This window comes from Kogia breviceps, chromosome 6 (assembly GCF_026419965.1).
Source record: "Kogia breviceps isolate mKogBre1 chromosome 6, mKogBre1 haplotype 1, whole genome shotgun sequence".
Taxonomy (NCBI): Eukaryota; Metazoa; Chordata; class Mammalia; order Artiodactyla; family Physeteridae; genus Kogia; species Kogia breviceps.
Genome location: NC_081315.1, coordinates 58,441,549 through 58,463,764, shown reverse-complemented (window position 1 = coordinate 58,463,764; position 22,216 = coordinate 58,441,549). Strand labels below are relative to the sequence as shown.

The following is a 22,216-nucleotide window of genomic DNA, read 5'->3' as shown; positions in this document are numbered from 1 at the left end:
AGTTAGGACTTCAACATATAAATTTTAGGGGGTCCTGAAATTCAGCCCATAACAAGGTCCTGACCAAGCCACCTGCTGAAAACTCCCAAAATTCCATTTATAATATGCAAAGCATCTTTTCAAATGCATCAACGAGCCAAGAGGGGAAAAAGGATATACACAAAGACCAAAACCAAGTTAAAATGGGAACCTTGGTAAATAAACAAAGCAGTGAAAATGGTTTCACTTTGAGGGTACTTGTCAAAATCCGGTGACCTTAAGCACCTTAAGTTTTTTTTTGTTTTCATTGTTGTTTTTCTTTAATTTTCAGGGAGCAGAGAACAGGAGATGAAACCCAAGACCTACCCAAAGTGAGGAATCTAATTAGAGCTCCCCAAAACCAAAGGGATAAACACTCAGTATAAGGGTGAGCTAGAAATAAGCCTGTCCCCTACTCATGCCACCAAATCATGGGACCACAAGGAAAACTGTCACTCTTGAACCATGGCATTAGGTAGATGGAAAAATATTCCTCCTAATCATTCACAGTTACAAACCAGCCTCAAGCAGGTTTGTAGCCTGAATTTATGCTACTTTTGTTGCCCCCAAACCCCTAAAGCTTAGAATTTAATTTAAAGTAGTCTTAGGTTGGTCTTGCCCCCAGGTATCTGGCAGAAGTGTTCTGGTTATTGACTGCTGGACAAAAATCCACACTCCCTCCAACTCGGTATCAAAAAACTGTAGGAATGTTATTATACTCATGGATTCTGTGGGTCAAGAATTTGCAAAGTGCAAAACAGGGACAACTTATCTTTGCTCCAAGGTATCTGGTAGCTATCTGAGAAGGCTTGAAGACCTTCTGACTCAGGGGCTGACTCAGGGGCTGGAAGCTATAATTACCTGTAAGCTAGTTTATCCGCAGGTCTGGTGGTTGATACAGGCTGTTGTCTAGGACTTCAGCTGAGGCTATTGGTGAGAATACCTACATATGACCTTTCTATGTGGCTGCATGGGCTTTCTTACAGCATGGTGGCTGCTTCCAAGCCCAGACCATCTGAAGAGAAGTAGGGTTAAACTGTGTTGCCTTTTATCTCCCAGCCTTGGAAGTCACATAGAGTTACGAGCCCTCCCAGATTCAAGGAGCAGGAACAAAGACCCTGTTTCCCCATGGGAGGATTGTCAAAGCCACATTGTAAGAAATGCATGTGGAATGGGGGATATTGTGGTTGCCATGTTTGGCACCTACAATCCACCATCCAGAAGCATAGGCAAATTCTTTCTGGAAGAGCATTTTTTTCAACTCAGGTTTCAAAGTTTTTCACCAGATAAAGTTTCAAAGAATAGCAGTACAAGAATCACAAAATACATAAAATTCATAAAGAAAGAAGGCATTTTACGCAAGAGCCAGCAAAAATAACCAACAGAAGAACCAGACTCACAAACCTTCAGATATTGGAATTATGAAACACAGAAAATAAAATAACTATGCTTAATATGTCCAAAGGAATAAAGGTTTAAAAATATGAATATGGAAGAAATGACTCTAAAATTGACCATGCAGATTTGAAAAAGAACCAGCAAGAATTTCTAATCATAAAAATATAAGAAATAAAATTTGAAACTCAATTGACAAGCTAAACAGCAGATTAGCCACATTAAAGAAAAGAAGTCATGAACTGGACTATAGATCTGAGGAAATTATGTAGATTACAGCACAGAGAGTCAAAGTGACAGCAAATATGAAATAGAGATTAAACAACATGGAGAGTAGAGGAAAAGATCTAATACCTACTAGAGTTGAAAAATGAGAGGAGAGAATGAGGCAGAAGCAATATTTGAAGAGAAAAGATCTGTTAATTTTTATGAACCAATGAAAAAGATATCAGCTGACAGTTTTAGAATTATCCATGAATCACAAGCAGGATATATAAGAGGAAATCCACACCTAGACACATAGTGCAGCAATCCAGAAACAAAGAAAATATTTAAAAGTCTATCCTTCCAAGGAGTGAAAATTATGCTGACATCAGACTTCTCAACAAATATATGAAAGCCCTAAGGCAGTAGACATCTTCAAAGATGTCATCCTAAAATTATATACCTGGAAAAAATATCATTCAATAATGAGGATGAAACAAGACATTTTCAAAAACAAGAAAATGCAGAAAGAGTTCATCACCAATAGATCTCAACAGAGGATGTTCCAAAAGATTGAAAGAAGGAAAGTGATTTGAGATGGAAAGTCTAAGATGCAAGGATGAATGGTGAGCAAAGAAAGTAGGTAAATCTAAATAAATATTGACTATATATTATAAATATATATTTATATCATATATAAATATATTTACATATAAAACAATAGCAATAATATCATATTGGGTTAAAAATACCTAACAATTGCACATAAATCAGGAAGGAATAATCAAGAGCAAAAGTGTTTCAAAGATCCTCCTCTTATTTAGGAGAAGTTAAAGATACTACATGATAAATTTCTAAAGTAACCACTAAAATAATAGAAATGGAATGAATAAAACAAGAAAAATTACTCAGATAATCAAAAATAGTCATGACAGGAGAAAAATATATAACGGGAGACATAAAATAATATCTTAGAACTAAATTACCCTAGTAATCTAACAAATGTAAGTAAATGGGCTAAATGCTCCATTTAAAAAAAAAAACCTATCAGACTGGATAACAACAACAAAATCCAGCTATGAGCTGTTTACATGTGTGCTGGCTCTTCCCTACTCTTCTCTGCCTGGCTCTGGGCCCAATTCTAAGCTCTGCATCCCCTGAGATCTTCTGTCCTCTAACTTCTGGTTGGATTTGGCCAATAGCAGATAGGGGCAATAGATCACAAGACAGGAGGAGAATATAGGGGTATCAGTTCCCCTAGTTTCCCTCCCTGATGGGCCTGAGTTTTTCAGTGGTTGTGTTATCTCTACTTAACACCACTGGTCCTGCAGGTGCCCCCTCTCCCAGCAACAGTTTATACTGGGTTCCAGTAACTCTATTCCCTTTCTTTGACCGTTCAGTGATAGGGTATACACGCTTTTCCCTGTTTCTAGTACCTGAGTATTTCACCGTCTTTTATTGGTTCCCTTAATGCTGCCCACACCTTTATAAAGAATTTCTTCATTAAACTCTCTTCAGTTAACATTTTGAGTGCACTGCCTTATTATTTCCTGCCAGGATCCTGACTCACAACAGGAGACACACCCTAAAACATAAGGATACTAAGAGATTGAAAATAAAAGGTTGAAAATGTTATAGCATGCAAATACCAACCTCCCAAAAGCTGATGTCACTACATTAAAATATACTTTAAGATTAAAAAGCAATGGGCTTCCCTGGTGGCGCAGTGGTTGAGAATCCGCCTGCCGATGCAGGAGACACGGGTTCGTGCCCTGGTCCGGGAAGATCCCACATGCCGCGGAGCAACTAAGCCCGTGAGCCATGGCCGCTGGGCCTGCGCGTCCGGAGCCTGTGCTCCGCAACGGGAGAGGCCACAACAGTGAGAGGCCCACATACAGCAAAAAAATAAATAAAAATAAAAATAAAAATAAAAAATAAATTAAAAAAAAAGATTAAAAAGCAATATTAGAGATAAAAGAGATATAAGATGAAAAATTCACTTCATCAGTAATACAGCATTACTACCATAGCCTCAAATTACATGAAGTGAAAAAAAACTGAGAGAATTAGATAAATCTTTCAAATTAATAGCGAGTAAAAAAGATAAAAATGATCTAAAAATAAGAGTTTGTTTTCAAAAAGTACACCATACATTTGAATGGCTTTATGACAAGCTGTTTATTTTTCTAATTTTATGTTTTCTTAGAGTAATATAACCCTTAGTTTGTATTTACCTGAGAAGAAATTGGTTGGCAGCAGAGAAAGACAAGCACAAATGTAGAAGGTGGCCAGAGGAAGCCAGTTATGGTTTAAAAACTAATCTTTCTTGCAATGAATATGACTAAGCATTAATATCATTAATAAATATACCGATCTAAGAAAAATACTAAAATTCCAAAATGGACATGAAAATGATAATTTATGAAAGAGAAGCTAAAAATGACTAAATACACAAATGGAAAAATGTTCAACTTCACTAGCAAAGAAAATAAAACAATACATTATTTTCATATAAAGTTAACAAAAAATTCTTTTAAAACTAGATCTAATACCCAAAGCTGTCTAGAATAAAATAGACACTGTCATGTACTGCTGGTGGGAGTAAAAATTAAGACAAGTTATTTCCTTTATAACACTTGACCCAGTAATTCCATTTCTGGGAATCTATCCCCCAAAATAATTTGAATTAATGATAGAGATTCAAGTACAAAAAGAGAATGTTATTGATAATATATTTTTTAAAGATAGGAATGCTCTTCTCTTTCTTTTCCCCTTTCCTTCTTTCTCCCTTCCATTCAGTTGTTCACTTCTTGAGCAATTCAACCCCAAACCCATTAGATTGGGGCTCTGCAAAGTAGGGGTCCCCGTAGGTGAGTGGGGGAAGAGCCACGGTAGCCTATGTGGGATGGCAGAGCACCACTGGAGAAAAGTGTCTCTGCAGGGGATTGACTCAACTCAGGATGCAGGAGCCCCAGCAGTAAGAGGAGAGCCTCTGTGGAAGGATAGAGGGGTAGCCCAGAGCAGGGTGTCATAGCCCAATCAAGGTGAGGAGGGCATTTGCAGGGGTGAGAGTGTGGTGGCCATTAGGGGAAACAGTTACATATAGGGGATTGGTCAAGTAAGTAAATATATTGAGGCTAAGGGAGCCAGGTTTCTCACTTCTACAGAAACAAGTTACAATTATATAAAGGGAGAAAATAAGAATGAGATATTGACTTAGAATTGGGGATATTGGTGTAAACTCATGGCTGTCAATATAAAAAAATAGGTATAAAAAATAAAAACAAACACAGATATAAACACATGTATGTATATGTACATATGTCTGTTCTGAGGGTTTGGGAGCGGTGTCACCATTATAGCAAGGAGCCCACTAGTGCATAGATGTTGGTTTCTAAATATTCTTCTCCACTAAAAGGAACCAGGGCTCTTCAGAGAAATAGATGATTCCAGTGCTGGGGCAGGGAATGTACAATAAAGCTGGAGCCTCTTGGGCCAGAGAGTAAGGGTGGGTTCAGAGAGTAATGGGAACATTTCTAAAGGACACATAAGTCATTGACTAAAATAGAATGAGTCATACTCATTCAAATGATATAAACAAATGGATGAATTGACTGCTTGAAAAGGAATGACTATTTAAATAGTCATTAAGTATCTCCCTACAAAATATTTACTATTTATAAGGGGGAAAAGATGTAACCATTCACTGGAAAAGCCTGGCAGACACCCCCTTAATAAAGTGATCTAAGTTAACATCACCATTGATGGGACAAATCAAAATCATGCACCATCTGATAGCATACAATGAGAAGAAGACAGCATTGTTTCTGGAATACACGTACCAAAGACACATGACTTGAATCCAATTATGAGGAAAGATCTAACAAACCTACATGGAGGAGCATTTTACAGAATAACTAACTTGTAATCTTCAAAAGGATCAAGGAAATGAAAATCAAGGGAAGGGTGAGGAACTGTTCCAGATTGAAGGAAACTAAAGAGACATGACAACTAAGCACAATGATTTACTCTGGACTAGATCTTTTACTATAAAAAGATTATTGGAACAACTACTGAAACATGAATAAGTTCTGAGGATTAGAGGATAGTAGTGGATCAACATTACTTTCCTAATTTTGGTGGTTGTATTATGGAAAATGTCCTCATTTGTGGATAACACACACTAAGGCATTTAGGGAGACAAGAGGATTAAGCATCATGTTGGCAACTTATTCTCCAATGATTCGGGGGAAAAAAGTTATTTGTTCTGTTCTTTCAACTTTTCTCTAAACTTGAGATTGTTTCCAAATAAAAGGTTTTTAAATATAGAAACAATCTAAATATCAAATAGTGTAGTAGACTTTTCATAATCTGGGTCCAACTTCTCTAACTTCCATCTGTCACCAACCCACCAGGCGCCCATCCCAATGCTCAACTGCTTGGTCAATGTTCTCACACCCTACACAGTGTAGTTCAATTCAGCTAGACCCTATTTCGTCCCTTTATGCACCTGAATGTTTTATTTTCCTTCAAGATTTGATTCAAAAGTTTCCCCTAGAATATGGTTCTCTCTTCTCAGTATGATTAGCTGTCCCTCCAGCTCTCGCAGCATCTGGGGCTTCTTTTGATCTTACAGAGGGCACTCCTTATTGTCATTAATGTATTCAACTCTCTTCCCCTCCGAGCCTCTTGAGACAGGGACTGTGTCTTTACCCAACAATCCTCATTGCCTGACAGTGAGTAGATTCTCATAAATCTTTGTTAAATCAAAGGATAAATAAACAAATGAACTGGTCTTCTGCAAATACAATCAGTCCTTCCTCCACAACTCATTCTCAATGGAATAGCCAGAGTGACTCATTTCTCCTGAAATGTCTCTCTAGGGCTCTCTACAAAGCTTAACATTGTGCCAGAGGCAAAGGGAAAATATTTAAGAGATTCAGATCCATTTTCATGGAGCAGGCTATGAAGGATGAATTTGGAGCTGAGAGACAATAAATTAATAACTAACATAGGGTCTATAGTAATTCTTTTAGGATTCACTAATTAATAGAGCATAACGTGCCAAAGAGTAACTATAACTTCAGAAATACCTTAAAATATGTTGACATGTCTGAGTCACTATGTTGTTGTTTTTTTTTTTTTTTTTTTTTTCGGTGGTACGCGGGCCTCTCACTGATGTGGCCTCTCCCATTGTGGAGCACAGGCTCCGGACGCGCAGGCTCAGCGGCCATGGCTCACGGGCGCAGCCGCTCCGCGGCATGTGGAATCTTCCCGGACCGGGGCACGAACCCGTGTCCCCTGCATCGGCAGGCGGATTCTCAACCACTGCGCCACCAGGGAAGCCCACTATGTTTTTTTTTTTAATAAACAGATATTATTTGGTGAGCCTATGGTTTTGGAAATCTCTGGCACAACACCAAAGCCTTTGGGAGCTGCTAGTCAAGAAGGTGGTGTAGGGCTTCCCTGGTGGCGCAGTGGTTGAGAGTCCGCCTGCCGATGCAGGGGACACGGGTTCATGCCCCGGTCCGGGAAGACCCCACATGCCGCGGAGCGGCTGCGCCCGTGAACCATGGCCGCTGAGCCTGCGCATCTGGAGCCTGTGCTCCGCGACGGAAGAGGCCACAACAGTGATAGGCCCGCGTACAGCTAAAAAAAAAAAAAAAAAGGTGGTGTACAAATACCTTTGCATAGACATAATGCCCTTTACAATCTGCCCGTGTTACCTTCCCAGATTCCTTTCACAAGACTTTTCCAGATTCTTTTCACAAGACTTTCCCTACGTTCTTCCTACAGTCTAACCAAATCAGAATAATCTGGTAAATTGCTTCTCATCCTTCAAGACCCTATTCAAATTCTACCCTTTTTCCTAAGCTTTTCCTGACAACTCTGGAACAGTTATTGTCTCCGTCTTTTCTATTCCCACTGAAGAAAATGTATAGAATACGTGCAAATTCCTTTTGGGGGGGGATAGGGATAAATAGTTATAAACTTTCAAGCACTATTCTAATTACCTTATACTTTATATACTTTACAAAATTCTTTATATAATTCTTAAAAACCTTAATAAGTGGCTACTACAGTTAGTATCTCCATTTTGCAAATGAGGAAACAGAAGCTTAGGTTGTGTAATTCTCATTTAGCTATTGAGGAGCAGAGCTGGAAAATGTAACCAGACCTGGGCAATTCCAAAACTCATGTACTAAACCATTATGCAATATATCCTTCCAATATTATCACTTATCAGAGTGTATTGTAATATTTTAGTTTGCATACATGTTGCCTCCCTGGATAAAACTCTTTCAGAGACCGAATCTTACCCACCTTTGTATTCTCAGCATTTACACAGTGCCTGGAAAATAATAAGGGCTCAGAATTTTTTTTCTGGGGTGAATAAATAGCAATTGTACAGATATCAGTTAAATATATATCAAAGTACTTCCTGATTGAATATGAAAGTAATGGTACAGACAGTAAGTGGTCTTAGAGGATCTGAGAAAAGAAAGATCCATGTGTATGTACTATAACATTCATGAAGACTTCATTGTGGTCTGGAGCCAGACCTTAACTCAAAAAGAGAATTTGATCTGACAACAGGAAAAAAGATATAGGTGCAAAAGTCAAGGCAAAAAAACCTGCAATGAACATGGTGTGTGTAGGGTGCATTAGTGAACTCACCCTCAGTATAATGTAGAGAGAAACAAAGGCTGATATTGGATCAGAAGGGTGGGGGCAATTTGCAGAGCATTTTGGAAGTCATGTTGAGGGATTTGGATAGCATGGAAGAAAAGACTAAGAGTGTGACTTCTGGTTTCATGTGGAGTTTGCATTCCAGAACCACCAGTAGCTGGGTAATCTGAGAGTTTCCTAAATGTTCTAAAATTTTTCTGGCTTTGAAGACACCACCACCTCAGAGCTGATGGCCATGGATGGTGGGCCCTTGGGCCACATCTCCTATGAGCTGTTTGCAGACAAATTTCCAAAGACAGCAGAAAACTTTTGTGTTCTGACCACCGAGGAGAAAGGATTTGGTTGTAAAGCTTCCTGTTTTCACAGAATTATTCCGGGATTTATGTGCCAGGGTGATGACTTCACACGCCATAATGGCACTGGTGGCAAGTCCATCTCTGGGGAGAAATTTGATGAGAGTTTCATCCTGAGTCATACCAGTCCTGGCACCTTGTCCGTGGCAAGTGCTGGATCCAACACAAACAATTAACAGGTTTTCATCTGCACTGCCAAGACTGAGCAGTTGGATGGCAAGCATGAGGTCTTTGGCAAGGTGAGAGGGGATATGGATATTTTGGGAGACATAGAGTACTTGCGGCCCAGGAATGGCAAGACCAGTAAGAATATCGCCGTTGCTGACTGTGGACAAATCTAATAAATTTGACTTGTAGGAAAAAAAAAAATCTTCCAATTGTACAATTGAATATTTACAGGACTCTTCTGAGGATTAAAATAATTAATCCATGTAAAAAAGAACTTAGTGTAGCAGTCAGCACAGAGCAAATACTCAGTATATATTAGTGGTTAATGTTGTAATTATTAAATATTATTAATGGGAGCCACATTCTAGAACCACATGATGTTATAATATTCTAGAAATCTTAAACCTTCTGTAGGAATGGGGGAAACTGGAACTTGAAGACAAGTTAGGGGACTATTGAAGTAATCTTGGCCTATAGTTAAAAAAATTTTTTTATTACAACAGTGAGAATGGAAAGAAATAACTCTGAGAAATGAGTTTAAGAAAAAAAATTATAGAATTCACAAAGTAATTGCAGTTGAGGGGCACAGAAAATGGAGGCACTAAAAAATAACTTCAGTGTTTTAAACTCTTGAGCTCAAGAAATGTAGATTCCATTGGAAAAAAAACAGACAATAGGAGAAAATCTGAGGGGAATGAAATGATACTGTATTTGAGGAGGAGGAGATAATTGGAAATCCATGGAAAATATCTAATCTGATTGAAGAGATAAAGGATTGGAGTTTAGTTAAATGAATAAGACAGCAAGTATACATTTAAAAAATTATCCTAATAAAAGTAATTAAAGTAGTAAAAATCGATAAACTTTCTTCTTTAAAAAAATTATGTCATGGGGCAAAACCAAGGTTTGACACATTGGGAACATCCAGAGTTAAATTATGGAAGAAAGAAAAAGAGCCAATGAAGGAAAAATGTTCTCAGAGGCAAGAGGAAGACAGGGTAGAGCCCTGCTATGAGCAAGATATGCTATGCACTCTGAGAGGCAATATTAGGCATGAGAGCAGGCCATTATATAGACCACTTTTAGTAATGTGATGATGAATGGCCATCTGAGGAATGAGAAGAAAGCTGATACAAGAAGACCTTCTCAGTAAAAAATAAAGAATGAGGCAAGGTCATTTGCTGAGAATGATTGAAGAAGATGGAGTTGAGTGCTTAGTTGGGACCTGGGAAGAAAAGATATGAAATTCTTGAACTGGGTAATTTGAGGAGAGTTTATAGAGTTGTGAGCAAGGATTAGGAAGAAAAAGGGATCGTGCATTACCCCAGGGCTAGTGGTTGGGGAAACTATTACCGTCCCTGGGCCTGGAGAAGAGAGAGGAGGGAGCAGTTACTGGGACCCAGAGAAAGCTGTTTGGAGAGGACCACTTGGCAGGAGCTGTGGCCTTTAGGTAAAGGGACATAGCCAACGTGCAGGAACTGGTAAGGAGGGAGCTGGGGGAATAAGGTCTGATCTCACTCTCCTCTTGCCCTCTAGATTTCAGGTAAAGCCATTAGCTGAACTAAGCTGGAAGCTAGAGGGCCAGGGAGCCAGATTGTTACAATCTCATGGATCAGCTTCCTACAGCACAGAGCAGGATAGATACCATGGGAAATGGATCCAGCATGACTGCTTAAAAAGAGTGGGAAAGGTTTGGCAGTGCCACTGTCGGAACAGGGACGGGGAGCCAAGGGATGAAAAAGAACTGCGAAGCTTCTCTAGAAGATCTGGTTGATGCTAGTCAGTACTTTAAAATAAAGGTACTACAGAAGATATTAACAAAACATTGTAAATCAACTATACTTCAAAAAAATAATTTTTTAAAAATTTAAAATAAAGGTACTTTTATCTTATTACAAGGATCATACGTAGTCATTGTAGAAAATTTCAGAAGTGTTAAAATCAAAAAAGAAAATGAAAACTACCCCAAATCCTACTCTCTAATGGTAATCACTTCTAAAATTTTTGAATATACTCCCATTTTTTTTATATGCACACACAAAAAATTTTTTTAAAAAACAAAATGAGATTACATTTGGCTTTTACATGACATTCAGGGGTGTACAACCTGAAATCATCTAAAGTTCTTTGGAAATAATAAGCAACAGAAACCAAATCAGATCAACTTAAGTATTAATTAATTAATTAAATATTTATTGACTGCCTACAATGTATAAGGAATTTCATAGCAGTTCAAAAAACAGATTAACTTTGTGATTTCATGGAATTTACACTCTAGCGGAGAGAGACAGACAATAAGCAAATAAACAAACCATGCATAATATTTTAGGGGGTCATAAATGCTGTAAAAAAAATTAAGCTGGTAAAGGGATAGAAGCTAATACAGCTGGCCAGGTGAGAAACAGCAGCTTGGACTAGGAAGGTAATAAGGGAAGTAGAGAGTGAGAGTTGGATTCTGGATGTATTTCAAGGCAGAGCTGACGGATTTGCTGATGAGGGCACACAGGGATTCTGACTGACCCTTCAGATCTACCCTCTACTCCTTCCTGGAGACTGGGGATCTGACCTCCGCAGACCACACATCTGGAATCTCCTGTCCTCCTTTGGTTGGGTTCAGACAGTGAAATGAACTGAAAGGAAATTGGAGGGCAGGAGGAGAACAAAACACAACTATTTATTCTCCTGGCGCCTGCTCTGCCAGGCTACAGTTAGGCAGCCACCTTCTATGACCACAGCTCTTGCTGGTTCTGGTAAACCCTTCTCCCCGCTGCCTCCTGCCAGCCTTGGGTAGTAATGGCTTCTCACTGTGACTTCCCCTTGGGTGCTTCACCATTCCTTATTACTTTCCCTTAACCTGACCATACATTTGTAAATAATCCATTGAATTTTTCTCAGATACCGCTTTTAGTGTGCTATCTGTATCCTGCAGGGACAATGAGTGACACAGGATGTGGAAAAAAAAAAAAAAAGAGTCAAAGATGACTGCAAAGTTTCTGGTCTGAGCAACTGGAAGAATAGGGCTGCTATTTACTGAATTGGGGAAAAAATCAATAGTGTAAAATGAATTCATTAGAAGGATATGGGGTAGTTCACAGAATGGAATAAAAGGCAGAAATGTAAAGCTGCAAGTTGAAGTTCCTGGCCTGCTGAGAGCTCAGGATGGAAGTTGGCAGTGATTGGTTAGAGCTCCTAAAGGGAAAATGGGCTCAAAGCCCTCCATTGAAGGGAAGGGGCCAGAGGTCAGCTCTTACTGCTTGAAGGTGGAAATAAAACTATTGTTGACTGCTTGCCTGGGCTACATTTAGCATGCTTGAGGCCTCGAGGAAACCAGAGACTGCTAAACATCCTTCAATGCACAAGACAACTCTTTCACAAAGAACTACTCAGCCCAAAACATCAATAGTGCTGAAGCTGAGAAACCCTTCTCTGTATGAAGGCTGCCTCGTGCTTCAGTTTCTAGGTCTTAGAAGACAAATCAGATTATTCTAGATCCAGGGCCTCAAACTCTACTGGAAACCCATTTTAAAAGCGACAGTGGCAAATATATGGGTACTGTCCAAATAGGCTCTGCAAGCAGAGGCACTACCTTTGGAAATTTTTGTTTGAAAGCCTAGAGTGGAACTTGACACTATGGCAAAGTGCAACTGTGCAAACAGACACAACCCCACTCAGTGTAGTGCAGGCTTATTCATGGTTTAAATAGAGCACTCTGTATGTGCTCAAGTTTGCAACTGAAATTAATAAGGTTGTAAATCATGTTACAACTTTAAAACTCATGCAGGAATCTTTCCAGGCAGCAGAGAGCTATGGTATTGTCTAATGACAGGTTCTGAAGCAGGCCTGCAACAGGGCTGCATTCATTGGGCACAATATGCTTTTTGTGTTCCAAGGATTCTCCTGGGACACCCTGACTTACCTGGAGTAGGTAGACAGTTTCACTGGAGAAAGCAGCCTAGGCTCCGAACTTGCTTTTGTCCTTAGCACAAAGGCAGGACTGAGAACCTGGGTCTGGCCCAGGGCCAGGGAGGCATGGAGAGCAGATTAAGAAGGTGAACTTTGCAAATGAGCCACAGAGCCTCAGGGCTTGGATGGCTCAGTTGTCTCCTAATGTTCTGGCAGAGAGAAACATTTTTTATAAAGTAAGAATGATTTTTTTTCTTTTTTTCCATTTGGAGGTAGAAAGTTTTCTGTCTAAAATAAATAAGAAAGCTCCATTCTAGAGAACTCTGTATCCTTGGCTGCCCTACTCTCCACCACCCTCTTAGAATCTGATTTCCGATTCCTGACTGATAGCTCCACCCTTTTATTTTCAAGGGCCAGGAAGGAACCAGTCTTGGGGTAGAAATTATGCAGCTATGTCCCAAGAGTTTGAGCTCTAATTATCAGAAAAGTATGATAATTTTATAGTTTTCCCCATCTCATTTTGCTACCTCTGAAATTCCCCTAAATTTACTTAACAGTACTGTATCTCCCTAACACTATAAATTTAGGCTATTTTTTTTTCCTTAACACAAGAATGTTTTAATTGTAAATATGAATTCTACAGAGATTGTGTTTGAGTACTACAGTTTAGGCGGTCAAATTAGTTCTGCAATTTAATTCAGTAAACTCCATTAACTGATATTTTTCTATCAGTTATAATATAATAATAAATATGTAGGTGATCTCTTCAGATATATGTTTTGAACTTTATGCATATTAAAAATGAGTTAATGTGATAAGACCATTAATTCACTCACAAAAGTGTTCTTAACTCATGAGATTAACCAAAGTTTATTTATACTGTTAGTAAACTGCTCTGTGTGTGTGTATGCATTATACAGGTACGTAACCACTTTGTGAAACACTTATTTCATAAAATACAATCATCATAGTAATATTTGGAGTAATTTTAAAAATTAGTCTCATTTTTAAAGTTACATTTAGTATTCATATGTTTACTTCTTATTTTGATATGGAAAAATGACATCCTTGGGGCATTTTATCCTCCAAATAATGTAAATATCCTGTGAAATATTATGATATTCATTATTATCTTTTTCAGCTTTTGATTTTCCTTCTCTTCATTAGCTTATTCTTTCTGGTTATACAACAGCTAAATAAAAATATAAGCTTATGATGAATTCCTATTAAACCTTGCATACAAAATTTGTATTCTTTCTTTCATAGAGCAATAATAATTGAAATTCCTAGTAAATGTACACACAAAAATATGTCATTAAAATCTTATTTAATTCACTATAGTAGTCATTTCATTCATCTCAAAACATGGTCTTCAGACTACCTGAGGATGCAGGTGCTAACATGCATCATAACCTCAGAAATTTTGAGGATCTCACCTCAGAAATTCTGATTTAGTAAGTCAGGAGTGGACCCAGGAATCTGTTTTCTGTTTTTTGTCTCTCAGTGTAGCAAGTGAGTAGCACTCTCCATCTTTTTTAACATGTGTGGGTTTTTTTCTAGCTTAACTGAGGTATAACTGACAAATAAAATTGTAATATATTAAAAGTGCACAATGTGATTTGATATATGTGTACATTGTGAAAAGATTCCTACACTCAAGTTAATTAACACATCCATCACCTCACATATTTTCCTTTTTTCTGGGGGCAGAGGAGAGTTGAAAACATTTAAGTTCTACTATCTCGGCAAATTTTTTAATTACACAATACAGTATTATCAACCATAGTGACCATGTTATACATTAGATCCTCAAGCCTTATTCATCTTATAACTGAAAGTTTGTACCCTTTTACCAAAATCTCCCCAATTCCCCCATACTGCAGCCCCTGGCAACCACCATTCTACTCTGTTTCTATGGGTTTGAATTTTGTTTTAGATTCCACAAATAAGTGATACTATGCAGTATTTGTCTTTATCTGATTTATATCACTTAGCATAATTCCCTCCAGGTTCATCCATGTTGTCACAAAAGGCAGGATTTCTTTCTTTTTTAAAGGCTGAATAGTATTCCATTGCGTGTGTGCATGTGTGTGTGTGTGTGTGTGTGTGTGTGTGTGTGTGTGTGTGTGTATCACATTTTCCTTATCCACCATCTCTTGATGGACACTTAGGTTGTTTCCATACCTTGGCTATTGTGTATATTGCTGTAATGAACATGGGAATACACATATCTCTTCAGGATAACGATTTTGTTTTCTTTGCATACATACCCAGAAGTAGGATTGCTGGATATGGAGGTTCTATTTTTAATTTCTTGAGGAACCTCCATTTTTGCTTTCTATAGTGGCTGTACCAATCTACATTCCCACCAACAGTGTACAAGTGTTCCCTTTTCTCCACATCCTCACCAGCATTTGTTATCTCATCTTTTTGATAATAGATATCCTAAAAGGTGTGAGGTAATATCTCATTGTGGTTTTGATTTGCATTTCCCAGATGATTAGTGATGCTGAACACCTTTTCATGTACCTGTGGGTCATTTGTAGTTCTTCTTTGGAAAAATGTCTATTTGGGCCCTTTGCCCATTTTTTAATTGGACTATTTGGGGTTTTTTTGACATTGAGCTGAGTTCTTTGTATATTTTAGATATTAATCCCTTATGGATAAGTGTTTTGCAAATATTTTCTTCCATTCTGTAGGTTGCCTTTTTATCTTGCTGGTGGTTTCTTTTGCTGTGCAGAAACTTTTTAGTTTGATGTAGTCCCACTTGTTTATTTTTGCTTTTTTTGCCTTTGCTTTTAGTGTCAAATTCAAAAAATCATTGCCAAGACCAATGTCAAGGAGTTTTCCCCCTGTTTTCTTCTAAAAGTTTTACAGTTTCAGGTCTTACATTCAAGTCTTTAATCCATTTTGTGTTGGTTTTTGTGTGTGGTTTAAGATACGGGTCCAGTTTTACTCTTTTGCATGTGGCTATCCAGTTTTCCTAACACCATTTATTAAAGAAATATTCTTTTCCCATTGTAAATTCTTGGTGCCTTTGTCAAAACTTAATTAATAAGGGACTTCCTTGCTGGTGCAGTGGTTAGGAATCCACCTGCCAGTGCAGATGACATGGGTTTTAGCCCTGCTCCAGGAAGATCCCACATGCCATGGAGCAACTAAGCCTGCACGCCACAACTACTGAAGCCCACGTGCCTAGGGCCTGTGCTCCACAACAAGAGAAGCCACCGCAATGAGAAACCCATGCACCACAATGACGAGCAGCCCCTGCTTGCCACAACTAGAGAAAGCCCACACAAAGCAATGAAAACCCAATGCAGCCAAAAATAAATAAAATTTTTTAAAAAATTAATTAACCAAATATGCATGGGTTTATTTATGGGATTTCCATTCTGTTCCATTGATCTATGTGTCGGTTTTTATGCCAATACCATACTGTTTTAATTACTATAGCTTTGTAATGTAGTTTGAAATCAGAACAGGTGAGGCCTCCAAGCTTTGTCCTTTTTTCTCAAAATTGCTTTGGCTGTTTGGGATCTTTTGTGGTTCCATACAAATTTTAGTACTCTTTATTCTATTTTTGTGAAAAATGCCATTGGCATTTCGATAGGGATTGCATTAAATTTGTAGATCACTTTGAGTAGTACGGACATGTAAACAATATTAATTATTTCAATCCATGAACACAAAATATCTTTCTACTTCTTTGTGTCTTCTTCAATTTCTTTCATCAATGTTTTACAGTTTTCAGTATATAGCTTTCACTCCTTGTTTAAATTTATTCCTAAATATCTTGTTCTTTTTGATGCTATCATAAACGGGGTTGTTAATTTCTCTTTCCAAGAGTTCATTTTTAGTATATAGAAATGCAACTGACTTTTGTATATTGATTTTGTATCCTGCAACTTTACTGAATTTATTTATCAGTTCTAGCAGGTTTTTTGGTGGCGTCTTTAGGGTTTTCCATATGTAATATTATGTCATCTGCAAACAGAGACCATCTTACTTCTTCCTTTCTGATTTGGATGCCTTTTATTTCTTTTGCTTACCAAACTGCTCTGTCTAGGATTTCCAGTACTATGTTGAATAAAAATAGTGAGAATGGGCATCTTTGTCTAGAAATCTGTATTTTAATAAAATTACCATATTTTATGCCCAATGAAATTTAAGAACCATTTATTTAAAAGATACCTGTTGTGGGGTTTTTTTTGTCATTTGAAATAGAGAATCAATTTCATACTTAATTTTGTCTTGATAATTTTATATTTTTTCTTCAAAAAAAGTCTCAAACTGTATAAACTTCAAGCCCCACAGAAACCTCAATCTATTCCTGCTGTAGAAATCTGTAATATATACTTTTGTGTTTCTAAATGGTACCCAGAGATAATTTAAAGGAACATGGTGGAAAACATGGAAGATTTCAAAAGGAGATAATGAAGAAGCAATATCCAAAATAAGAAATAATCCAGAGATTTAAGTGCTCCACATTTCCAGAAGTTGATACCAATTTAGAAAAGTCTACAGCTGCCAATTCTTGAACATGAGTGTGTGAAGGCAACAGGCAGCAAGTTATCTGGGGAGCAGCTGACCTTATAGTACCCTTTGAGGGATCACTCCCTGGTACCAGTTATGGTACAGTATTTGATCAGATGATATTTCACAACTAACCAGATGTTTAACTCTCACATCATCATAGGACTGACTCTGTTCAGCCCAATTTTGAACTTGGGTTAAAAATATAAAAAAGATTATGTCTTTCTAGGTATATTGGTCATCTTTCCACTCACAACCCATTCTGAGAGAATCTGCCTTCTTTGCTTTGGTCATGATTGTTTCAGATGACTCCATTTTCTTAGCCACATCAGGAAAGCAGGAGTAAACACCTGATTCAGGCTGAGTCAGTTAGATGTTCTCATTTCAGAAGTTGAACCAAAATACAGAGATTGAAGCTGTTCATATTGTGCAGAGGAGTTCTCAGCAGTGGGAACAACGGTGCAGACATGAGACTGTGACAAATCAAAGCCTCAGGTGAAAACTGTGGGGGAGTGAACCTCAAAAAGCTTTAGAGACATCAGAAATGGATGGGATAGAGGAGGAGGAGCAAGTGGACACACACAGACAAGCAGAGATGAGAGATCATCTGATCCCAGGAAGAGTAGCCATTGGATGACTTTCTACTTCCCAATAAATATCCTTTCCTCCTATACTCATAATGCTGAGTTGAAGGAATTTCCATTCCCTTCAGCAGAGATCACTAATGGGGACATGGTGTACTCATCCGCCGCAGTTTTTAGAGTAGTTAAGGAAGGAAGTACACATCCTGTGGAACGTGCTAAAGACTTCAGGCTTCCTGTAGTATGCAGGTAGAGTGTTGAAGCTCAGCCTGGTGGGCATTGAAGAAGCAGAAGGTTGAGGTCAACAGCGCATGCAGCTAGGATGATGAGGACCCCAAAAAGGAAGACTTTATACCTACAAAAAGTAAAGTGAAGGGCATTCAAATGTATGGACATTTTAGCTACATTAGCAAAGGGGCACATTCAGCTTCAGAGTCTTATTTGGCATTCATTATACCTTTAATATGTTATAGAGTTAATGTACATTCAAAGTATAGTGACTAAAGAGTGATAGTCTGGCTCTTTGTGGCAGTACAGAGGTTACACTTTTTGCAGGGAAGTCAGCATAGGTATGACCATGGCACAGTGGACTAAGATCAAATCAAAAAGTTTTTCTTTACTTTTTTCTTACTACCTCTGCTCCCCCGCCCCTACTCCAAACACTAGTAAGAATATCAACGGAACTAAGATGGAAGTTATGCATCAGCCAAAACACCAAATGCTAGCTGTTGCTTTTTAAAAACAATATTTTAAGAGATCTAGAACATATTAGTGTGGGGCTGAGTTTGCTAATTGTCTTCACAATACCCTTTATTTCCCATACTACTAATAATACTTTAACCTGGATCCAAATATAGCTAAAAACTGCATAGGAAATAGAATGTAAGCAGAAGTGTTGTATGCAACTCCTGGGTTAGGTGCTTCCTTCCCTCCTTTCCCTCCAAACGGGCTGGCACCAGGAGTGGTAATGAGCTAGCTATTCTCAGACACAAAAATGAAGCCAACTCCCTAAGGATGGGAAAGCAACAAGATAGACAAGGCTCCATACTATAGGGCCACGACTTTGGTGTCTGGATTTTTGAGTCTGTTGTTTCAACAGCCTAGCCAGTATCCTAAATAAGGCCATCATTATGCAGACCTTTCAGGTGATTCTCTCCACATATATTGGAACCTGACACAAATCTAGGAGAAAAGCACAGCATATTTTTAGAGAGGTGATAGACATCCCACTGCACAGGGAACCTGTGCAGGGCAATAAACAAGGGCAGTAAACAGAGGTCTGGGCAGTGAGACAGATACACTAAGCTCTCAGCAAGATCTTAGAATAAAAGAGTGTTTAAGAATACTTAGGAAAATGGGAACTCTAAGTATTTCCTAAGAATATATATGAAAAGTGTAACTTTTTATAACTGTAAGTTCAGTATGACTAAATAAGGAGAATAAGGAAATGAGAATAAAAACACAAAACAGCTGACAAGAGACAGATTTTCCTGATGATGATAGTGTTTTGATTTTTCCCTAGGGGAAGAAATAATTTGGGAATCTCCAAAACTGTGCAATCTAGTAAAGCCTAAAGGCCAAGGTTCTAGCTATTAGAAAAGCAATAGGAAGTATTTGTTTTACTTAATGTCAGAAAAATTTCACACCAGACCACTGGAAAATGGTAGACTAGCCTGTGAATTTTGGGGCATTTGCTTCCTTTCATCTGGTCTACTCCAATCCTGAAGAATAGTAAGTACAAGCCTAATCCAATGTAGGACCAGATCAAAAATATCCTCCAAATTAAGAGCTCTATGACTTCTTGGATTATTTCATTCTAGACGTATACAGAAATTTCTAATTTTGTTGCACAAAATATTTGTATAGTTGTTCCCAATTTTCCCATAAAATTACCATTACTGCATATTTCCCAAAAGGCATACTCGTTTTTGTAATATTTTCTCCTGGTTTTGTGGTCAGCTTGATATTTCAATTCATTCCGAGGCCTTGTAGACAGCTGATGCTCAGTAAACGTTTGGCTATTTGTTTATTGAGTCAGATAGAGTCTCACATAACTCCAGCTTTTACTAGTAACCGTGGCTGGCAAAATCAACAGATGCTAGCATCGGTCTGTACCATACAATGTACCATGTCGTGTTTAAATGTGCCTTTGAGAATAGATTGCACTCTGAGTCTCAAAGTATTTGAAAGTTACTTAAAATTCATTTTTAAAATGCCTATTCGTGGAAGAAGAAACAGAGACTCTACTGAAAAGACATAATTTCATCGACTTACCAGCAAATACAACCTGGAAAGATGTTGCTCTGGCCAAGATACTTCACCCCAGGAAATAATTCTTCCCGGGAGCTTCTCTGAGGGTCTTATTTAGAAAAGAGGCTTGACAAAAGAAGCTATGGAATGATAGTAAATAACAGTTTATAAGAACCCAGTTAACTCTGAAGAACTGAGTTGTTCCATCTAACTAAATTAAAAAATGTTGTATTTACAAAATTATATACAAAAATGTTTCTGATAAGAAAAAGAAAAACTTAGAAAATTGAAAAATAAAGACTGATTTCAAATTTAATCTTAAAATTAAAAAGCCAATTAAAATTATGAAAGTGAAAAAAATGTAATCTTCAGATACAATGCTTTTTCTTCATCTCTGTCTTAGCTAACCATAATATTAAATGAAAAGTCATAGTACTATTTATATTAATAAGTCTATGAATGAATAATTATGTTTATTGTAAATAGAATTTTATATTTCTACTTCTTTGTCGATAGAAAGTGAATTTTTCTCTTAAAAAGTAAAAGTTACATTTAACATGGGGGCTGTCTTTACTTACGTACATTAGAAAGTAGGGCCACCAGAGGCTCTACTGGGCCTTCAGATAGAGAGAATACTTTGGAACTCAAGAGTGGTCTCCACAGGAAGGGAGCAGAGGAGGGACAGAGGCTGCCCCCTAATTTCTTTGGGGTGACCCAGAGTGGGTAGGGAACTCACCTGAATAACTACAAGTTAAAGAGTCAAGACACTTTAGGGGTTGATGAAGTAATGTCACATTTAATATTACCGGATTCAGTATCCACAGAAGTTGATGAGAGCCTAAGAGCTAAGAACCATAAGGAAATGTGTCAACCTAAAATGCAACATTGTGAGCTCTATAAAAATAGAAAGCAAGACCATCCTACTTACAAATTCATTGCAAGGACTGTAGCACCAGCAGAGAGAGGGCCCCTTGTTCACTTCACTCCCCCTTTACCTATAACAACATAGATGTTGACCGCAAGGGACCTAATCCAACATCAATCAGCCATTGGGAAGGGATGATTTTAAGTACAAACTGTGTGGCAGTGACCCCCATGTGTCATGCCGAGGTCAGTAGAAACCTGAAAAGCCAGCAGGGCAGCTGTGCCAAAGCAACCAGGCAGAGACAAAAAGATGGGATTCTTTTAAAGACTGGCAAAGAGATCAAGTTAACTCTTCTAGGACCTGCCAAGGGAAAAGAGGAACTTGGAGTGCTGGGAGAATTGAGGTGCCAGCAATTACACAGGGGGAGCTCAGAGCCAGCACTGTTGTCATGACACTTACCCCTTCGGTTACCCCCTCAAGCTGCTGTGGAAGCTGGGGATATGTACTGATTACAGCACACTTCACTGAATTTTCTGTTTGTTTTTGGTTTTTTTACTGAACTTTTTAATGTAAAATTGTTGACTCAATACAAAAAAGGCCCTGTACTCAAAAGAATCTTTTGAAAACCTTTCCTATTGTTGTTTTTTACTCTAATCTAACTCCTAACATTAGGGATAATTTTAGTATTATGATAAAGGATCCTGGCATTGTTAGCATAGGAAATTGCATTTTGTCTTGCTTCCTTTGTTTAGCGTATATCAAACTTATAAAAATCAACATACGTTCTCTGACACTATCATTTTATAAATTCAATTTGAATTTAGTGATGAATGAGAAATTAGTGAATAACCCCTTGGCTTTTGAACAGTTTTAAAAACTAAAGCAGTAATATATTTTAAAGGCAAAGGCAAAGAGCAAGATACTTACACATACAAGATATATGTATAAATATAAAAGCAATACTATTAGTAACATCGATAGCCTTGTTTATTTCATATGGACAAGACTCAGTTTCTACGACCGTAACTGTAACTTTCTACAGTAAGGAATATGGTACATATATTATAATGTATGTGGGAGTAGCTGTCAAAGGAAGTCTGTTCTATATTCAACAATTTTCTGGTTAAAAAAAAACTGACTTGGCTTTCAAATTAATCTTTTAATATTCATTACCTATTTATATGTAAATTGTAAATTCCTGATAGTGGTAAGGAGGCCAAGTTTCAATGGACCTTTAAAAAATGATCAGTGGGCCT

General features: G+C 37.8%; 1 pseudogene; it reads left to right on the top strand.

Annotated features, from left to right (window-relative positions):
• The first annotated feature begins 8,536 nt into the window (after nucleotides 1-8,536).
• Nucleotides 8,537-9,001, top strand: LOC131758646 (peptidyl-prolyl cis-trans isomerase A pseudogene; annotated as a pseudogene).
• The last annotated feature ends 13,215 nt before the right edge of the window (nucleotides 9,002-22,216 follow it).